This window comes from Triticum dicoccoides, chromosome 6B, assembly GCF_002162155.2.
Source record: "Triticum dicoccoides isolate Atlit2015 ecotype Zavitan chromosome 6B, WEW_v2.0, whole genome shotgun sequence".
Lineage (NCBI taxonomy): Eukaryota > Viridiplantae > Streptophyta > Magnoliopsida > Poales > Poaceae > Triticum > Triticum dicoccoides.
In genome coordinates this window covers 267,595,995-267,615,215 of record NC_041391.1, presented here as the reverse complement: position 1 = coordinate 267,615,215, position 19,221 = coordinate 267,595,995, and positions in this window count along the sequence as shown.

Genomic DNA, 19,221 nt, shown 5'->3' with positions numbered 1-19,221 from the left:
TTTACTAATGATTAATCTCCTAGGCAAGAAATCAAGAAATTCGTTTGTAGCAAAAGGTTTCTTAATGATAGCGAAAAAGCTGGGGTGAACACTTATTGATTTGAGATCCGCATTTTCCTTAGTAGAAGATTCACCCTTATTTTTGGGAACATACATTAATTTGGCAATTTGGTAGTAGGAGCATTTGGAGTATTTTTCACGGATGAAAAGGCAGACCCTAAGTTGGTAATAATATCCTCAAGTTTACCGATTCTTGTGGAATCTTGATCTATTCTTTCGTTAACTATAGGTTCCTTTTCTTTAAAAAAATCATAGTAACTCCAACCTTAGATCCATATTGGGTAATATGGTTGTGGATCCTTTTATCCAAATTTTCAATGAGCTCTACAGTGGCAACTTTATTTTCAATAATTTCAAGCCTTTGAATCACAGGTTCCAAAGTTAAAACAGTTCCATTAACCAAAAGAGGTGGTGGACCAAACAAATCTATCATAGCATTATAAGAATCAAAAGTAGGGCTACCCAAGAAATTCCCTCTGGTAATGGTATCAAGAATATATCTATTCCAAGGAGTAATGCCTACATAAAAATTGTGAAGAAGAACAGAAGTAGATTGCTTCCTAGTAGATCTATTCGAAGCATTGCAAATTCTATGCCAAGCATCTTTTAGACTTTCTCCCTCCCTTTGTTTAAAATTAAGAACTTCATGATCGGGAGTACTAACAAAGATAGAAGGACTACCATGACGACAAACGAAGACACAAGAAGCAAGCGAAAAAGAGGCGAATAAAACGGCAAGGGTGAAGTGGGGGAGAGGAAAATGAGAGGCAAATGGCAAAATAATGTAATGCGAGGGATAAGAGTTTGCGATGGGTACTTGGTATGTCTTGACTTGTGCGTAGACTCCCCGGCAACGGCGCCAGAAATCCTTCTTGCTACCTCTTGAGCATGCGTTGATTTTCCCTTGAAGAGGAAAGGGTGATGCAGCAAAGTAGCGTAAGTATTTCCCTCATTTTTTGAGAACCAAGGTATCAATCCAGTAGGAGGATACACTCAAATCCCTCATACCTACACAAACAAATAAGAACCTAGCAACCAACTCGTTAAAGGGGTTGTCAACACCTTCACAGCCACTTGCAAAAGTTAGATATGATAGAGATAATAAGATCAATATTTTTGGTATTTTTATGATTTAGATTGGAAAGTAAAGATTGCAAAATAAAATAGATCAGAAACTTATATGATGGAAAATAGACCCGGGTGCCATAGGTTTCACTAGTGGCTTCTCTCAAGATAGCATAAGTATTACGGTTGGTGAACAAATTACTGTCGAGCAATTGATAGAAAAGTGCATAGTTATGAACATATATAGGCATGATCATGTATATAGGCATCACGTCCGCGACAAGTAGATCGAAACGATTTTGCATCTACTACTATTACTCCACACATCGACCGCTATCAAGCATGCATCTAGAGTATTAAGTTCATAAGAACAGAGTAACACATTAGGAAAGATGACATGATGTAGAGGGATAAACTCAAGCAATATGATACAAACCCTTTCTTTTTATCCTTGATGGCAAAAATACAATACGTGCCTTGCTACCCCTGCTGTCACAGGGAAAGGACACCGCAAGATTGAACCCAAAGCTAAGCACTTCTCCCATTGCAAGAAAGATAAATCTAGTAGGCTAAACCAAACTGATAATTCAAAGAGACTTGCAATGATAACAAATCATACATAAAAGAATTCAGAGGAGATTCAAATATTGTTCATAGATAATCTTAATCATAAACCCACAATTCATCGGATCTCGACAAACAAACCACAAAAAGAATTACATCAAATAGATCTCCAAGAAGATCGAGGAGAACTTTGTATTGAGATCCAAAGAGAGAGAAGAAGCCATCTAGCTAATAACTATGGACCCAAAGGTCTGTGGTAAACTACTCACAACTCATCAAAGAGGCTATTGTGTTGATGCAGAAGCCCTCCGTGATCGATTCCCCCTCCGGCGGAGCGTCGAAAAAGGCCCCAAGATGCGATCTCATGGGTACAGAAGGTTGCAGCGGTTGAAATAGGGTTTGATGGTGCTCTCGGATGTTTTCAGGGTATATGAGTATATACAAGCGAAAGAAGTCGGTCAGGGGAGCCATGAGGGGCCCACGAGGGTTAGGGGCGCGCCTACCCCTTGGCCGCACCTCCCTGCCTCATGGCCGCCTCGTTGCTTCCTTGACGTCCATGTCGGCGTTCTGGGAACGGGGGTACCCAGACTTGCCTGCCTGCGACCTGCGACGTGGCTCAAGGAGTGGCCCAGTACGGTCCATCTTCATCAACACATGCTCAAGACCCTCGCGAGGGGCCAAGCCTCGCAGGGCGGACGACAGGATGCTTCCTCGGGCACAGCCTTGTCAGGCTGGCTCGCGAGGAGGCGAAGAGATCAAGGCGGGGTACCTTACGAGGTGCCCATGATGCAAGCCATGACGATCGAGGCCAGGCGGGCTCCAGGCGGGCGCCGGCCTACGCAGAGTCCTTGTTTCCTCTTTGGTGCAAAGGGAGCAAGCGCAGGCGAGAGTATCAAGCAAAGGCAACCATTTCGTTGCAACAAGACCAAGACCAGCAGGACGGCAGAACGGAGGTCATCGTGGAGCCCATGCCGGCGTCATCGTCAGGGTCTTTGGCAGGCGAGGACCAACTTCAGTCAGGATAAGTGTACTAGATGTGCCCCTTCAAAATGGCCAATTGTTGGTGCCCTTCCCGCTCAATATTTGGGGAGAGGCCCAAGGCCTCCGCCTATAAATAGGACTAGCCACCCACAGGGTAGAGGCAACCGGATCTGGAAAGAGAGAGAGAGGCAACTGAACTCCCCCTAGCAGTTCAGCGCACCAGCCAAGAACAGACCCTCGCGAGGCTGTTCTACCTTGTACTGTTCATCATCAGCCCCTGAGGCAATCCACACACCACAAACTGGAGTAGGGTATTACACCACAATGGTGGCCTGAACCAGTATAAATCTCGTGTCCCTTGTGTTGCTGTTCGTGTAGTTTTAGATCCTTGCGAGGCGGCCAGGCATAGGTATGCAGGAGGTGTGATCTCCGCGTGCACCCCACAGTTCGAATCTTGAGGGTCTGCCGGAACCTGAAATCCGACATTTGGCGTGCCAGGTAGGGGTGCGCCGGAATCCGCCTTCCGTCGCCTCGTGTTTCGCTGCCCGTCGCATCCATGTCAGACGCTCATCGAGCCCGCACCGAGCGCGGGCCGCTCTCGCCACTCGCGTCGCCCAGACGGCCCCCGTCGGCAGGCGCCCCCGCCGTTCCCCATCGCCTGCCGTCAACACCGCCACCGGCCCGGCAGGGAACGAGCAGCAGGCGTCGTCCCTGTATCCTTCGGTGCAGCGAGAAGGCCGCACCGCCACCCCGTCGCTGACTCTAGCCGGCTCCTCGTCCCACGCCCGTCGCACTCCTGCGGACGCGCATGCCGTGCTGCTCCTGGCGCGGGAGCTCCTGCACTACCATCCCGTCGACGAACTCTACGACGAGTGGCTTTCCCGCATCACCGAGTTCGTCAGCGCCGCTGGGGGCTCCCCTGCGCCATCCCTCTCGCTGCACCGCGCCCCGCCCTGCGCGGGCAACGAAGCTCCGGGGGCGCCTCAGCCGCCTCCACCTCAAGAAGGCGCCTTGGCCCCAAGGCGCGTGGCCCCTGGGCGGAACCCACTTCGTCCGGCGCCAGCACAGCAAGAGAAGAGCTGCCAAGAGATCCCTCTCCCCCAAGAAGCCGCCCGTGTGCTCCCTGCACTGGCCCGACACGAACACGGTCCCGCTCCAGCGCATCAAGACCCCGCGCTGCACCTGGCGGCAGCGCATAAGGACTTCCAAGATCAAGCTCTCCGTCACCCTAGGCCTCCCGCGGCCACTGCAGGCTGCCGTGCCTTCACAACCGAGCTGCGCAGCATGGCCTGGCCAGGCAAGTTCAAGCCAGATCTGTCCCCGCGCTACGATGGCACGACTGACCCTGCGGAGTTCCTCCAGCTCTATGAGCTGGGGATCGAAGCCGCCAACAGGGACGAGAAGGTCATGGCAAACTGGTTCCCCTACGGAGTTCCTCCAGCTCCTGAACCTGGCTCCTGGCACGATATCCTCCTGGGACAAGATGCGCACCCAATTCATCGCCAACTTCCAAGGCACCCGCGACCGGCCCCCGGCCATGAGCGACTTGCACCGCATCAAGCAGCAGCCAGGAGAGACCCTGCAGAAGTTCATCCAGCGCTTCAACAGCGCTTGCCTTAAGATCCCCAAGGTGTCTGAGGAGGCCATCATATCAGCCTTCTCCGACGGTGTACGTGACCTCAAGATGAAGGAGGAGCTTGCGATGCATGAGGACCTGTGCACCTCCCTGGAGCTGTTCAATTTGGCGACCAAGTGCGCTAGGGCTAAGGAAGGGCGCATTTCCCTCCTTGAGCTGCCAACTGCTGACCCAGAAGAGAAGAAGCCCAAGGCCAAGGACGTGAAGCGCAAGGGAGCTGCCGTGCTTGCAGCAGAGCCGGACACCAAGTGAGGCAGGGATCAGCCTGAGTCATCCAAGGGCAGCCGGTACTGCGTGTACCACGACCTCCACACCCACAACACCAACGAATGCCAAGAGCTTCGGGCCGTGCGGGACGTGTGTGCCAGCCGACGCCCTGAGCGCAGCGACCGGGGCTATGGCCAAGGAGGAGGAAGAGGTGGAGGACGATGGGAAGACCATGGCCCTCGCCAAGGGTGGCGTGACCGACCTCGCGAGGACCACTGGCAGGACCAGCCTTGTGAGGGAGGTTGGAGAGACCCACCTCGCGAGGGGGGTTGGAGGGATCAGCCTCGCGAGGATCGCCCACAAGGCAATGTGGGCCTACCTCCTCTGCCACCACAGCCGAGGAGGAATGAAGACCATCATCAGGACGAGGGAGCTGGAGGCTTCCAGGAGCCACGCGCAATCGCTTGCATCTTGGGCGGCGCTCAAGCCCCGGCCTCTTAGCGCATCTTCAAGCAATTTGCTCGCGAAGTGAATGCAGTCCCCCCCAAGCTCGAGGCCACACGCCCTCTCAGGTGGTTAGTGTGCGCCATCATGTTCAGTTCAGCGGATCAGCTCAAGTGCACGGCCACAGCCGGAGTCCTCCCGATGCTTTGTTCCCCAATCATCAGCAATGTGCAAGTCACCAGGACCCTCATCGACGGCGGAGCAGGGTTCAATGTCCTATCCGTCGAGACGTTCAACAATCTCCAAGTGCCCTACAATCAGCTGCAGCCAACCAAGCCTTTCACAGGAGTCACTGATGGTTCCACGGTTCCGATAGGGCAGGTTCGCCTTCCTGTTACCTTCGGGAAGCGCGACAACTACCGCACTGAGCTCATTGACTTCGACGTTGCTCACATTCGCCTGCCATACAATGCCATCCTCGGGTACCCAGCCCTGGCCAAGTTCATGGTCGTGACTTGTCACGGCTACAATGTCCTCAAGATGCCAGGAAGCGGTGGAGTCATCACGGTGCCTTGTGAAGAGAGGGACGCCGTGTGTTCTCTGGAGCGTGCTTTCCAAGCCGCATCAATTGAAGACCCAGATCACAGGAGCGGGAGGCTTCTCGAGGTTGCCCCTAAGAAGAAGAAGACATCGCCTAGCCCGGCCCCTTGGGAGGCAGGCCCCTCAGGGTCCGTGCCTGTTCAGGGGGCGCCTCCTTCTGTCGCATAGGAAGGCGCGCCCGGCGCCCTCCTCGAGCAAGGCTCGGGGGCTCTCTCCCGGAGGGCCGTCGACTTTGCTAGGATCACGAGGGAGGCGCTCGGGCACCACTTGGAGGCGTGCTTCAATGCACGTTTCCGTCAGGAAGGAGCAAGGCAAGGAGGGCCAAACCCTCGGGAGTTCATCAGCGAGATCATTCAGGAGCTGCAGGAGTCAAGAGTCATGAGTGGCAGCCACCGTAGCTCCCCATCTAGGCGAGGATGGTGGGCTGCGCGTCTGCATCGACATACCAGGACTCAACCGAGCCGCCTCTCAGGAGCGCAAATGGACCTCACGCATGGGACGCTGCAAAGGTCCACCCCACAGCTATGTTCGCATGCCTTACGGCCTGCCGAACGCGGCTGCTGCATGTCAGCGCCTCATGAGGAGCGTCCTGGAGGCCCAAGCGATCAGGCATTCCACAGTCCTGGCGGAGATGGAGATGGTCCGCGAGGAGCCGCCGGCGCCCCCGGAGCCTCCCGAGGCCCCTGGGCTGGGGGCTCGTGACGATCGTCTCCCACAGCGCACGCCGTTTGCTACTTCACCATCCCTTCATCTTCAACACCATCGGGTGACATCTTTCGAGTTTCATTTTCAGCTGGGAGCACCCCCCAGGGCTGCATCATTCCTAGGCCGCATGGGTCCGTCCCTGCAGCATGTATCCCTTTGGTTCATGTTTTTAGTTTACATTATCAGGGGCGCCCCTCGGGCTGCATTATCCCCAAAGTCGCTCGGGCCAGACCCAGTAGTGTTCACCTCTTTCTGCGCCTATTTAAATGGATTTACTCCTTCATGATTAACGTGCTCAACTTAATTGCCCGCTCGATTGACACCAACTGATGGAGCTGCTCCCTCACGGCACGCTGCTTGCGCATGGGTCCATCCCTGCAACATCGACAAACCTGGATGGCTGAGCTCTGGCCGCGGCAACCCCGCAGGGCGCCACCTCACCAAGCCTTCAGTGCCTCGTCACCTTCCTAGAGCAACCAGCAGCTGGCCGGCAATTGTAATGGCAAACCCTCGCTTTTCTCATGATGACTCGCAGGATCGCTTTAAGGAGCAGCGTCGGGCGAGGCCTCCACAGCGTCTCCTTCGCTCTCGTTCGTGCGAACAGCTTGCACGTTGAAGGGGGGGTACCTGAGCATCGCGACTCATGGACTCTTACTGGCTTCCAGGCCTCACCTCCTGGCCTTGACCACGACATCGCGACCTGTCATACCAGCGACGGCTAAGCTCGCTCGAGGGCCGGGACCTGAGGACGTAGAGCACGATGGGGAGCAAAGGCGAGAGGGAAGAGGCACGTGGGGACCTCGCCAGACAACTCCTCAGCTGTCAATGCGCGGGCCCGGCGCCGCGCCAAGGAGTGGCTTCTGACCCCCGAGATAAGTCATCCTCCGGAAATACTAGCTATCGCGGCACCAACCTCGCACCTAATGCAGTTCCATTTTGGCAATGTCGCGCTCCTTTCTCACTAAACGATGGCTGCTTGAGCGCTAAAGGGACCTCCTGAGCATCGCGACTCAGGGGCTCTTACTGGACCCCGGGCCGCTCACCTCCTGGCCTTGACCACAGCATTGCGACCTGGCATACCAGCGACGGCTGAAGCCTGCCTTGGGACCGGGACTTGTCAGCACAGAGCATCAAGTCCCCGCGAGGTTTGAAAGGAGGAACCAAGCTAAGACGGGACGAGCATCTCGCACCGCTTCACGACAAGGATCATATTAACAAATGGAACCGCAAGCGCCTTGCAAACCCCTACGGGGTGTGTTCTTCGATTCCTCGCAGGGAACAAAAGGAGCAAATCCTAAAGAGTGCTAACTACACGCGCCTCTGCAAGAGACGCCATCATCAACAGTGGGTCGTCAGCCACCGGCGCCAACCCCACATAGATCAGTGGCGACGGCGGCCTGACGAGCCCGCCCTGCTCCGAGAGCAACGCAAGCTTGGGTGCTCGTAGCTATTGTCGCTTGTCTCCGGAGTTGCGAAGATCTCGGCGGAGTCGCTGGATCCTCCGACACCTCCGCTACCTGAGGAGCTTCTGGGGAAGCGATTGGTGAGCCTAGTCCTCGCCGCGGCAGGGCCCGGCCGCCTTTATCAGGGCAGCACTCCAGCAGGCGCTCCTCCGTGTCGAAGACCTTGAAGAACATCAGGGAGGCGCCGTCGTACTCGAGGTGGATTACGAGGGCGCCACCCGTCCTGCCGACCCGGGCGATCTCACCCCAGCCACGGGTCATGTAGACCCTGCCCGGAGCGACGACCTTGACCTCCGCTTTGGTCACAGGGGTACTGCAGTCGGCATGCTGCAGCCAAAGCTCGATGGACCCCCTCGGCGGGATCTCGAAGGCGAAGGAAGGAGGAAGGCGAATAGAGGACCGAGGAGGCATGGCGGCGTGAAGCACGAGCTCGCGAGAAGAGCCCTCGGCGTGAACTCCAGGAGGAACGACACGCACCACCGTGATCCGGTGGTGGCGACGACGCCTCTGGCGGTGCTGCTCGGTGCCAGTGCCTTCGGGACCCTCGATCCGGGCGTACAAGGGAAATGGGAATCCAGGCGGCGGCCGCTCGAACCATGGCCTCGACACCTCCTGCCAAGCACCCCCTTCCCCGTGTCAAGAGGTGGGCCGTTTCTTCGGAGGAAGCGGGACAGGACCCTCTCGGGGGGCCTTCCCCTTCTCTTCGGCAGAAAACCGACATATCGGTGCCATTGGCGTAGGAAGGAGCAAGGATGAAGAGGAAGACAGAGAGTAGCAGGAGAGATGGACTGGAAGGGCTCGTGCCGTTCTGTACATATAGCAGGGAGGCCAACCGTCGGCCTCCACAATCACAGGTAATCATGACCCGTTTTGCATGCAAGGACTTGTCAACTCGTGCAGTTGCCGAGGCGTCGTGGGGGAGCCAGGACGCCCACGTCCAATCAACTGCCACGTGGCACCCAAAGCCGCAGGTTATTGGGGCCCGCGGTGCTTCACACTTACCCCTTCGCTTCTCTGCTAAGCCAAGTCCAGGCGCGCCTTGGGCTCGGGGGCTACTGTCGGTGTTTTTGGGTATGGGGGTACCCAGACTTGCCTGCCTGCGGCCTGCGACGTGGCTCAAGGAGTGTCCCAGTACGGCCCATCTTCATCAACACATGCTCAAGACCCTCGCGAGGGGCCAAGCCTCGCGGGACGGATGATAGGATGCTTCCTCGGGCACAGCCTCGTCAGGCTAGCTCGCGAGGAGGCGGAGAGATCAAGGCGGGGTACCTCACGAGGTGCCCATGACGCAAGCCATGACGACCGAGGCCAGGCGGCGCCAGGCGGGCGCCGGCCTATGCAGAGTCCTTGTTTCCTCTTTGGTGCAAAGGGAGCAAGCGCAGGCGAGAGTATCAAGCAAAGGCAACCATTTCGGTGCAACAAGACCAAGACCAGCAGGACGGTAGAACGGAGGTCATCATGGAGCCCAAGCCAGCGTCATCGTCAAGGTCTTTGGTAGGCGAGGACCAACTTTAGTCAGGACAAGTGTACTAGATGTTCCCCTTCAAAATGGCCAATTGTTGGCGCCCTTCCCGCTCAATACTTGGGGAGAGGCCCAGGGCCTCCGCCTATAAATAGGACTAGCCACCCACAGGGTAGAGGCATCGGCATCTGGAAAGAGAGAGAGAGGCGACTGAACTCCCCCTAGCAGTTCAGCACACCAGCCAAGAACAGACCCTCTCGAGGTTGTTCTTCCTTGTACTGTTCATCATCAGCTCCTGAGGCAATCCACAGACCACAAACTAGAGTAGGGTATTACACCACAATGGTGGCCTGAACCAGTATAAATCTCGTGTCCCTTGTGTTGCTCTTCGTGTAGTTTTAGATCCTTGCGAGGCGATGAGACATGGGTATGCAGGAGGTGTGATCTCCGCGTGCAGACCAGAGTTCGAACCTTGAGGGTCTGCCAGAACCCGAAATCCGACAGTCCACTCCAAGTCTCCTGGTTTGCGTTTGTTCCAAAAACAACTTTCCCGAAGGTTTCATTCTGTTTGGACTCCGTTTGATATTCCTTTTCTGCGAAACACTGAAATAGGCAAAAAAAAACAGCAATTTGGACTGGGCCTCCGGTTAATAGGTTAGTCCAAAAAATAGTATAAAAGTGTATAATAAAGCCCATTAAACATCCAAAACAAATAATATAGTAGCATGGAACAATAAAAAATTATAGATATGTTGGAGACGTATGATGAAGACGTTCGACTACATCAACCGCCTTACTAAATGCTTTTGTTTTCGGTCTACATGGGTACATGGACACACTCCCCCCTCTTGTTGCTATGCATCTCCTAGATAGATCTTCCGTGATCGTAGGAAAATTTTGAAATTGCATTCTACGTTCGCCAACAGTGGCATCCGAGCCAGGTCTATGTGTAGATGATATGCACGAGTAGAACACAAAGAGTTGTGGGCAATAATAGTCATACTGCTTACCACCAATGTCTTACTTTGATTCGGCGGTATTGTTGGATGAAGCAGCCCGGACCGACATTACATGACCGTGCGCGTTCATGAGACTGGTTCTACTAACGTGCTTTGCACACATGTGGCTGGCGGGTGTCTGTATCTCCAACTTTAGTTGAATCGAGTTTGACTACAACTGGTCCCTATTGAAGGTTAAAATAGCACACTTGACGAAAAATCATTGTGGTTTTGATGCGTAGGTAAGAACGGTTCTTGCTAGAAGCCCGTAATAGCCACGTAAAACTTGCAACAACAAACTAGAGGATGTCCAACTTGTTTTTGCAGGGCTTGTTGTGATGTGATATGGTTAAGACATGATGTGATATAAATTGTTGTATGAGATGATCATGTTTTGTAACAGAGTTATTGGCAACTGGCAGGAGCCATATGGTTGTCGCTTTATTGTATGATATGCAATCGCCATGTAATTGCTTTACTTTATCACTAAGCGGTAGTGATAGTCGCAGTAGCAATAGTGGGCGAGACGACAACGATGCTGCGATGGAGATCAAGGTGTCAATTCGGTGATGATGGAGATCATGACAATGCTTCGGTGATGGAGATCATGAGCACAAGATGATGATGGACATATCATGTCACATGTTTTGATTGCATGTGATGTTTATCTTTTATGCATCTTGTTTTTCTTAGTACTGCGGTAGCATTATAAGATGATCCCTTACTAAATTTCAAGGTATAAGTGTTCTCCCTGAGTATGCACCATTGCTACAGTTTGTCGTGCCGAGACACCACATGATGATCAGTTGTGATAATCTCTACGTTCACATACAACGGGTGCAAGCCAGTTTTGCACGTGCATCATACTCGGGTTAAACTTGATGAGCCTAGCATATGCAGATATGGCCTCAGAACGCTGAGACCGAAAGGTCGAACGTGAATCATATAGTAGATATGATCAACATAGAGATGTTCACCATTCAAAACTACTCCATCTCACATGATGATCGGACATGGTTTAGTTGATATGGATCACGTGAACATTTAGATGACTAGAGGGATGTCTATCTAAGTGGGAGTTCTTCAGTAATATGATTAATTGAACTTTAATTTATCATGAACTTAGTCCTGATAGTATTTGCAAATTATGTTGTAGATCAACAGCTCGCGTTGTAGCTTCCCTATGTTTTTTGATATGTTCCTAGAGAAAACTAAGTTGAAAGATTATAGTAGCAATGATGCGGACTGGGTCTGTGATCTGAGGTTTATTCTCATTGCTGCACAAAAGAATTATGTCCTTTATGCACCGCTAAGTGACAGACCTATTGCAGGAGCAGATGCAGACGTTATGAACGTTTGGCTAGCTCAATATGATGACTACTTGATAGTTTAGTGCACCATGCTTTACGACTTAAAACCGGGACTTCAAAAGCGTTTTGAGACGCCACAAAGCATATGAGATGTTCCAAGAGATGAAATTTGTATTTCAGACTCATGCCTGTGTAGAGAGTTATGGGACCTCTGACAAGTACTTCGCCTAAAAGGATGGAGGAGAACAACTCAGCTAGTGAGCATGTTCTTAGAATGTCTGGGTACTACAATCACATCAATCAAGTGGGAGTTAATCTTCCAGATAAGATAGTGATTGACAGAGTTCTCTAGTCACCATCACCAAGTTACTGGAACTTAGTGATAAACTATAATATGCAAGGGATGACATAAGAAATTCCCAAGCTCTTCGTGATGCTGAAATCAATGAAGGTAGAAATCAAGAAAACACATCAAGTGTTGATGATTAAACAAGATCACTAGTTTCAAGAAAAGGGAAAAGGGGAAGAAAGGGAACTTCAAGAAGAATGGCAAGCAATTTTTCACTCCCGTGAAGAAGCCCAAAGCTGGACCTAAGCCTGAAACTAAGTGCTTCTACTGCAAAGGAAATGGTCACTGGAAGCAGAGTTACCCAAAATATTTGATGGATAAGAAGGATGGCAAAGTGAACAAAGGTATATTTGATATACATGTTATTGATGTGTGCATTACTAGTGCTCGTAGTAACCCCTGGGTATTTGATACTTGTTCAACTGCTAAGATTAGTAACTCAAAATAGGAGTTGCAGAATAAATAGAGACTAGTTGAGGATGAAGTGACGATGTATGTTGGAAGTGGTTCCAAGATTGATATGATCATCATCGCACACCCCCTATACTTTCGGGATTAGAATTGAACCTAAATAAATGTTATTTGGTGTTTGTGTTAAAGCATGAATATGACTAGATCATGTTTATTGCAATACGGTTATTCATTTAAGACAGAGAATAATTGTTATTCTATTTACATGAATAAAACCTTCTATGGTCATACACCCAATGTTTATAATATTGATGCCAAAAGATGCAAAGTTGATAATGATAGTGCAACATACTTATGGCACTGTCGTTTAGGTCATATTGGTGTAAAGCGCATGAAGAAACTCCATGCTGATGGGATTTTGGAATCACTTGATTATGAATCATTTGATACTTGCAAACCGTGCCTTATGGGCAAGATGACTAAAACGCTGTTCTCCGGAACAATGGGACGAGCTAATGACTTACTGGAAATAATACATACCGATGTATGCGGTCCGATGAGTGTTGAGGATCGTGGCAGGTATCATTATTTTCTGACCCTCACAGATGATTTGAGTAGATATGGGTATATCTACTTAATGAAACACAAGTCTGAAACATTTGAAAAAGTTCAAAGAATTTCAGATTGAAGTGCAGAATCATTGTAACAAGAAAATAAAGTTTCTACGATCTGATCATGGAGGTGAATATTTGAGTTATGAGTTTGGCCTTCATTTAAAACAATGTGGAATAGTTTCACAGCTCACGCTACCTGGAACACCACAACGTAATGGTGTGTCCGAATGTCGTAACTGCACTTTATTAGATATGGTGTGATCTATGATGTCTCTTACCGATTTACCACTATCATTTTGGGATTATGCATTAGAGACAGCTGCATACATGTTAAACAGAGAACCGTCAAATCCGTTGAGACGACACCGTATGAACTATGTTTGGCAACAAACCTAAGCTGTCGTTTCTTACAGTTTGGGGTTGTGATGCTTATGTGAAAAAGCTTCAACCTTATAAGCTCGAACCCAAATCGGAGAAATGCGTCTTCATAGGATACCCAAAGGAAATTGTTGGGTACACCTTCTATCACAGATCGGAAGGCAAGATATCCGTTGCTAAGAATGGATCCTCTCTAGAGAAGGAGTTTCTCTCGAAAGAAGTGAGTGGGAGGAAAGTATAACTTGATGAGGTAATTGTACCTTCTCCCGAATTGGAAACTAGTTCATCACAGAAATCCGTTCTAGTGATTCCTACACCAATTAGTGAGGAAGCTAGTGATGATGATCATGAAACTTCAGATCAAGTTACTACCGAACCACGTAGGTCAACCAGGGTGCAGTCTGCACCAGAGTGGTATGGTAATCTTATTCTATAAGTCATGTTACTAGACCATGATGAACCTACGAACTATGAGGAAGCGATGATGAGCCCAGATTCCGCGAAATCGCTAGAGGCCATGAAATCTGAGATGGGATCCATGTATGAGAACAAAGTGTGGACTTTGGTGGACTTGCCCGATGATCGGTAAGCTATATAAAATAAATGGATCTTCAAGAGGAAGACAGACGCTAATCATAGCGTTACTATCTACAAAGCTCGACTAGTCGCAAAAGGGTTTTTCACAAGTTCAAGATGTTGACTACCATGAGATTTTTCTCAACCGTAGTGATGCTTAAGTCCGTCCGAATCATGTTAGCAATTGCCATATTTTATGAAATCTGGCAAATGGATGTCAAAACTGCATTCCTTAAATGGATATCTCTAAGGAGAGTTGTATATGATGCAACCAGAAGGTTTTGTCAATCCTAAAGGTGCTAGTAAAATGTGCGAGCTCCAGCGATCCATCTGTGGACTGGTACAAGCATCTCGGAGTTGGAATATATGCTTTGATGAGTTGATCAAAGCATATAGTTTTATACAGACTTGCGGTGAACCCTATATTTACAAGAAAGTGAGTGGGAGTACTACAGCCTTTCTGATAAGTATATGTGAATGACATATTGTTGATCAGAAATAATGTAGAATTTTCTGGAAAGCATAAAGGAGAGTTTGAAAGGAGATTTTCAAAGAAATACCTTGGTGAAGCTGCTTACATATTGGGCATCAAGATCTATAGAGATAGATCAAGACGCTTGATAAGATTTTTCAATGAGTACATACCTTGACAAGATTTTGAAAGAGTTCAAAATGGATCAGTCAAAGAAGGAGTTCTTGCCTGTATTACAAGGTGTAAAGTTGTGTAAGACTCAAAGCCCGACCATGGCAGAAGATAGAAAGAGAATGAAAGTCATTCCATATGCCTCAGTCATAGGTTCTATAAAGTATGCCATGCTATGTACCAGAACAATTGTGTACCTTACTACGAGTTTGGCAGGGGGTACGATAGTGATCTAGGAGTGGATCACTGTATAGAGGTCAAAGTTATCCATAGTTACCTAGGAGGACTAAGTAAGTATTTCTCGGTTATGGAGGTGATAAAGAGTTCGTCGTAAAGAGTAACGTTGATGTAAGCTTTACACCCATCCAGATGACTCTGAGTCTCAATCTGGATACATATTGAAAGTGGGTGCAATTAGCTAGAGTAGCTCCATGCAGAGCATTGTAGACATAGAAAATTTGCAAAATACATACGGCTCTGAATTTAGCAGACCCGTTGACTAAACTTCTCTCACAAGCAAAACATGATCACACCTTAGTACTCTTTGGGTGTTAGTCGCATAGTGATGTGAACTAGATTATTGACTCTAGTAAACCCTTTAGTTGTTGGTCACATGGCGATGTGAACTATGGGTGTTAATCATTGCTACGTCTTGAGCTTGCGTTGGTTTTCCTTGAAGAGGAAAGGGTGATGTAGCAATAGTAGCATCAGTATTTCCCTCAGTTTTTGAGAACCAAGGTATCAATCCAGTAGGAGGCTCCTCAAAAGTCCCACGCACCTGCACAAACAAACAAGAACTCGCAACCAACACAATAAAGGGGTTGTCAATCCCTTCACGGCCACTTGCGAAAGTGAGATCTGATAGAGATAGTATGATAAGATAAATATATTTTTGGTATTTTATAATATAGATTGGAAAAGTAAAGATGCAAACAAAATTAGATTGAAAGCTTATATGATAAAATATAGACCCGGGGGACATAGTTTCACTAGTGGCTTCTCTCAAGATAGCATAAGTATTACGGTGGGTGAACAAATTACTGTTGAGCAATTGATAGGAAAGCAAATAATTATGAGATTATCTAGGCATGATCATGTATATAGGCATCACGTCCGTGACAAGTAGACCGACTCCTGCCTGCATCTACTACTATTACTCCACACATCGACCGCTATCCAGCATGCATCTAGAGTATTAAGTTCATAAAGAACAGAGTAACGCATTAAGAAAGATGACATGATGTAGAGGGATAAACTCATGCAATATGATATAAACCCCAACTTTTTATCCTCGATGGCAACAATACAATATCTGCCTTGCTGCCCCTGCTGTCACTCGGAAAGGACACCGCAAGATTGAACCCAAAGCTAAGCACTTCTCCCATTGCAAGAAAGATCAACCTAGTAGGACAAACCAAACTGATAATTCGAAGAGACTTGCAAAGATAACTTAATCACACATAAAAGAATCAGAGGAGATTCAAATATTTCTCATAGATAAACTTCATCATAAACCCACAATTCATCAGATCTCGACAAACACACCGCAAAAAGAGTTACATCAAATAGATCTCCAAGAAGATTGAGGAGAACATGGTATTGATAATCAAAGAGAGAGAAGAGTCCATCTAGCTAATAACTATGGACCCGAAGGTCTGTGGTAAACTACTGACAACTCATCGGAGAGGCTATGGTGTTGATGTAGAAGCCCTCCGTGGTTGATTCCCCCTCCGGTGGAGCGTTGGCGAAGGCTCCAAGATGGGATCTTGCGGATACAGAAGGTTACAGTGGTGGAAATAGTTTTTCGTGGTCCTCTAATGTTCTCAGGGTACGTGGGTATATATAGGAGGAAGAACTGGGTCGGTGGACTCCCGAGGGGCCCATGTGATAGGGGGGCGCGCCCAGTAGGGGGGGGGCGCCCTCCACCCTCGTGGCCTCCTCGATTGCTTCTTGACTTGCACTCCAAGTCCTCTGGATCACGTTTCTTCCAAAAAGATCGCTCCCAAAGGTTTCATTCCATTTGGACTCCATTTGATATTCCTTTTCTTCGAAACATTTAAATAGGCACAAAAAACAGCAATACGGGCTTGGCCTCCGGTTAGTAGGTTAGTCCCAAAAATGATATAAAAGTGTAAAGTAAAGCCCATAAACATCCAAAACAGGTAATATAAAAGCAAGGAACAATCAAAAATTATAGATACATTGGAGACGTATCAAGCATCCCCAAGCTTAAGTCTTGCTCGTCCTCGAGTAGGTAAATGATAAAAGCAGAATTTTTGATGTGGAATGCTACCTAGCATAATTCTCAATGTAATTTTCTTTATTGTGGCATGATGGATCAGATCCAAATGATTCAAGAAAAAAGCTTAAAAACATAAAAATAGTAATACTCGAAGCATACTAACAAATAATCATGTCCTATCAAAATAGCATAGCCAAAGAAAACTTATCCCTCGAAAATCATATAGTTAGGCCATGCTTCATTTTCATTACACAAAATACTCCCATCATGCACAACCCCGATGACAAGCCGAGCAATTGGTTCATACTTTTTAATGCGCTTCAGCTTTTTAAACTCTTACACAATACATGAGCGCAAGCCATGGACATAGCACTATGGTGGTATATGGTGGTGGTTGTGAGGACAAAAAGAGAGAAGATAGTCTCACATCAAATAGGCGTATCAACGGGCTATGGAGATGCCCATCAATAGATATCAATGTGAGTGAGTAGGGATTGCCATGCAACAGATGCACTAGAGTTATAAATGTATGAAAGCTCAACAAAAGAAACTAAGTGGGTGTGCATCCAACTCGCTTGCTTACGAAGACCTAGGGCATTTTTGAGGAAGCACATCATTGGAATATACAAGCCAAGTTCTATAATGAAAAATTCCCACTAGTATATGAAAGTGACAACACAAGAGACTCTCTATCATGAAGATGATGGTGATATTTCGAAGCACATGTGTGGAAAAGAGATAGTAGCATCGTCCCTTCTCTCTTTTTCTTTCATTTTTTTATTTTTTTATTTGGCCTTTCTCTTTTTTTATTCGGCCTTTCTTTTTTTTTATTTGGTGGGCTCTTTGGCCTCTTTTTTTTAAAGTCCGAAGTCTCATCCCGACTTGTGGGGGAATCATAGTCTTCATCATCCTTTCCTCACTTGGGACAATGCTCTAATAATGAAGATCATCACACTTTTATTAATTTACAAATCGAGAATTACAACTCAACACTTAGAACAAAATATGACTCTATATGAACGCCTCCGGCGGTATACCGGGATATGCAATGAATCAAGAGTGACATGTATGAAAATTATGAGGGTGGCCTTGCCACAAATACAATGTCAACTACATGATCATGCAAAGAGCAATATGACAATGATGGAGCGTGTCATAACAACGGAACGGTGGAAAGTTGCATGGCAATATGTCTCAGAATGGCTATGGAAATGCTATAATAGGTAGGTATGGTGGCTGTTTTGAGGAAGGTAAATAATGGGTGCATGATACCGACGAAAGTTGCGCGGCACAATAGAGGCTAGCAAAGTGGAAGGGTGAGTGTGCGTATATCCATGGACTCACATTAGTCATGAAGAAATCATATACTTATTACAAAAGTGTACTTGCCGTCGAAGAAAAGTACTACTACGCATGCCCCTAGAGGGATAGATTGTTAGGAAAAGACCATCGCTCGTCCCCGACTGCCACTCATAAGGAAGACAATCAAAAGAGCACCTCATGCAACAAAATTGTCACACAACTTTTACCATACGTGCATGCTACTGGACTTGCCAACTTCAACACAAGTATTTCTTAGTTTCATAATTACCCACTAGCATGACTCTAACATTACCAGCTTTATATCTCAAAACAATTATCAAGCATCAAATTGATCCTAGTGTTTAATGCACTTTCTATGATAGTTTTTATTATACCCAACTTGGATGCTCATCATTCTAGGACCAAATTTATAACCATAGCAAATACCATGCTGTTCTAAAAGACTCTCAAAATAATTTAAGTGAAGCATGAGAGATCAACAATTTCTTCAAAATTAAGCCACTGTCGTGCTCTAAAAGATATAAGTGAAGTACTAGAGCAAAAACTATCTAGCTCAAAAGATATAAGTGAAGCACATAGAGTATTCTAATAAATTCTAATCAAGTGGGCTTCTACCAAAAGGTGTGTACAGAAAGGATGATTGCAGAAAACTAAAAATAAAATACTAATAGCATACAAGACGCTCCAAGCAAAACACATATCATGTGGCGAATAAAAATATAGCTCCAAGTAAAGTTACCGATAAACGAAGACGAAAGAGGGGATGCCTTCCGGGGAATCCCCAAACTTAGAATTTTGGATATTATTAAATATCTTGGGGTGACATGGGCATCGCCAAGCTTAGGCTCTTGCCACTCCTTATTCCATAGTCCATCAAGTCTTTACCCAAAACTTGAGAACTTCACAACACAAAACTCAACAGGAAATCTCATAAGCTCCGTTAGTGAAAGAAAGAAAAACCACCACATAAGGTACTGTAATGAAATCATTCTTTATTTATATTGGTGTTAAACCTACTGTATTTCAACTTTTCTATGGTTCATATCCTTACATACTAGCCATAGATGCATCAAAATAAGAAAACAACACACGAAAAACAGAATCTGTCAAAAACAGAACAGTCTGTAGCAATCTGTAACCCTCGAATACTTATGGAACTCTAAAAATCCTACCAAAATAGGAAGTCCTAG